This window comes from Atractosteus spatula, chromosome 1 (genome assembly GCF_055471065.1).
Source record: "Atractosteus spatula isolate fAtrSpa1 chromosome 1, fAtrSpa1.hap1, whole genome shotgun sequence".
Classification (NCBI taxonomy): domain Eukaryota; kingdom Metazoa; phylum Chordata; class Actinopteri; order Semionotiformes; family Lepisosteidae; genus Atractosteus; species Atractosteus spatula.
Genome location: NC_142706.1, coordinates 32720353 through 32723568, shown reverse-complemented (window position 1 = coordinate 32723568; position 3216 = coordinate 32720353).

Sequence of the window (3216 nt, the reverse complement as noted above, 5' to 3'; positions counted from 1 at the left end):
GGAATGGGCAAACATAGCTGATGCGGATCCACAGAGCCAGCATATTAAGATGTTTATAATTAGAGGCAAGTTGTTTAAATAACTAGGTATGGATACTGATGTGCAAGAGAGGTGGAAAGGCTGTTTCCTTAAGCCAGCAGTATAAAATATTTTATTCTCAGTGAGATGCTGCCATTTCATAGTGGGTTTCTAACACTGTGTATAGTTCTATCCACACAGTGCCTTTACTTCCATTTCTAATCTCTTTATCCAGTACAGAGGATTTGGAGCCTATCCCAGTAAGCAACGGACACAAGGCAGAATACACCCTGGACATAGCGCCAGTCCATCACAGGACAGACAGACACAAACACACACACACCAGGGCCAGTTTTCCCATAAACCAATTAACTTACCAGTATGTTTTGGAGTGCGAGAGGGAGTCATATCACACATATGGAGAAAAACCATGTAACCCAGAGAGAACATGTAAACCCCACACACACAGGATGGCAGGAATTGAACCTAGGACCCCAGTGCTGCAAGATAGCAATGCTAACCACTTTGCCACCATTATAAATGGATGGATATCTTAGTTATCTTTCTAGTTCACAGGTTTGCATGCATAATTTAATTTTGAAAGCCACTGAGACATCAGGTACTACTGTTGTATTTATGAAAAAGAAACAAAACAAAAAACATACTAACAACTGTGCCATCCTACTCCTTAGCTAATACATTTTATTATTCATAAACAGTTAACATTGTTAGCAAAATATTTTGAATTATATTTAACCCTATTTTTTCTTTAGTTTTGTATTTAACTTATTATATGATAGTCAGACTTAATGTATATTTGAACAATGAAAATATATTTTTACAAGATTTTACATTAAGCACTTAAAATTAATATGGTTAATAATAGTAAACTGTAACATGCTGTAACAAGATCGGTTAAACTGCGAAGAAAATGCTTTCAGAGAAAATGTTTCAGGTGTGAAGAACATAGATCTCCAATGCAATTTCAACCAAACCTGTTCCCACACACCCTGCCCCCACTACCATTAGAATATACACAAAGCACTCAAATCTTTCGAGCTAATGATCAGGTGACCCGAGAGAGAGCGAGAGAAACACCAAGGGGTGCGGAACCAGGGAACTATTTACATGGAAAACGGGCGATCTCCCCAGACTGTCCGCCCGTTTCACTGTTACCTGGATACCTCTTTATTTAGAACTCACAAACACTGATTTTTAGTTTAGAAGGATTCAAGTAGGGTTTTAGATGAAAGGCAGCGACCTTAATCAAGCCCAAATCACAATTGAACCCATTCAGAGCCTACATTACATTTTAGCGTTTCATTCTGAGCAGAAGACCCTCACACCTGAAGAAGGGGGAGGTGTTTTTCGCTGGAAATCTCGCCTGCTTCTACTTTACAACCGGAGTGCTGGCTGTGACGAATTAAACCGGTTTTACAAGTTTCAATCACAGACCATGTGACATGGGAGTCAGGAAACTCCACCGGATTTGATAACGCTATAAAAACGCTATAAAATAATGTGACTTGGCACAGAACAAGTTTACAGCACAGTTCAATAATAAATGCTGACCATGACTTTAGAAGCATAAATTGCCTTACACTCAATTTAAACACAAGCTGTCTTTAGCCCTCTAAGCTGGTTCATACAGAAATGTAGAGATCCAGGCTCAGAACACACAGCTTCATTAGCGAATACATATGCAGGACAACTAGAGAAGACGTTTTACAGAGGATGGATTTTTAGAAACATCCCATCAGTGACATCACTGAAGTCAACTCCTAGGTACTGTAACTGTCGTGTGGATAGTTTCACAAGAATCAGACAAAGGTTTAAGCATCGCTTGTTCTAGATAAAACTGCATAAAAAAAACAACAACCCATAATGTACTTCTTTGCGGCTCTGTTTGCCCAAATCATATATTCACAACGTGAAATCTAGAAAATAATATTACGTAACCAAAATCCGCAATATGGAAACAGAACCTGTGTAATTGCTGATAGATGATGTACTCGTAACATTTTTTCAAGACGAACTACAACATTTAAAAAATGACTTGTATGTACTTGACATCTCTAATCAATCCACGGGTCCCAGCACGAAACGAAACTAAAACGCATACCGTTTCGCGCTTCTTATTAGTTGCTCAAAAGTAATTTGACCTTATGAAATGCATAATATAAACCTAGAAACATATACGTGAGCAGTACTTAAGCACTGTAGTATCGGTGTTAAGACATACCTCTCAAATACTGTAAATCAAGTTAAAAATATCTCAAGACAGATTCTGGTCATAATGAAACCATGTTTTGTGTATGTTTTCTTTAAAGTACCGAGACCAGCCATATACTGTATGTTTATGTTCCAAAATTAATATCGTTTATGGCCTTCACACGCGTTGCAGTATGCTCCTATTCTTTTTATGCTCAGCTACTAAGATTTCCCTTCAGTGGTAAAATTAGATATGAATAGTCAATACTTAAACGGGCACAGTTAAGACATTAAATATACATATACATACTGTATACAGTACAGTTTGCATACGGTAATATGTTTATGTTCCTAAATCAATCTCTTTTATGAGCATGTGAAAGGCATGGTGAATCACTGTACTTTGCATGATTGGAAACAAATGCGTGATTGCGAAATGCTGTGGTGTTACTTTTACAAAGATGGTCAATGAAAAAAAGAATGTTGACCAGGGCAATACTTTGAGTTTACACTTACAGCTTGTCCAAGGTCATTCATTATTAATACTATTAGTAATATCTTCGTTAAAGACTTTGATGGCCACAGCTCAAACATGAGAGGTTGAGCTTTATTAGCTCCACCTTGCGGAAATTCCGGATACTATTATTTTGCTTGTCGTATTATAGGAGAATTTACGGTAACTCGCGGTATTTACCGGTAGCTTGCGGTAGACTGCGTACAGCGTACCGCAAAATAATGCGGTATCGCCCGCGCATTTTGAATGGCTGCATCTGTATATCGGCATAAATGTCAAATTACTGAGTACTTTATCCCTAAAGATATTTTTCATTGTATTGCAGTTTGAACTGTAAGAATATAGGCTTTGTAAAATATATTATCTGTATGTTTGCACTGACAATAAGTACACTATGTCTAACTTGTTGATTGTTTGATTAAGCAATGTTTAAAGGGATGCTTTAAATTATTTTGGTTCAGTTATTTAAGAGA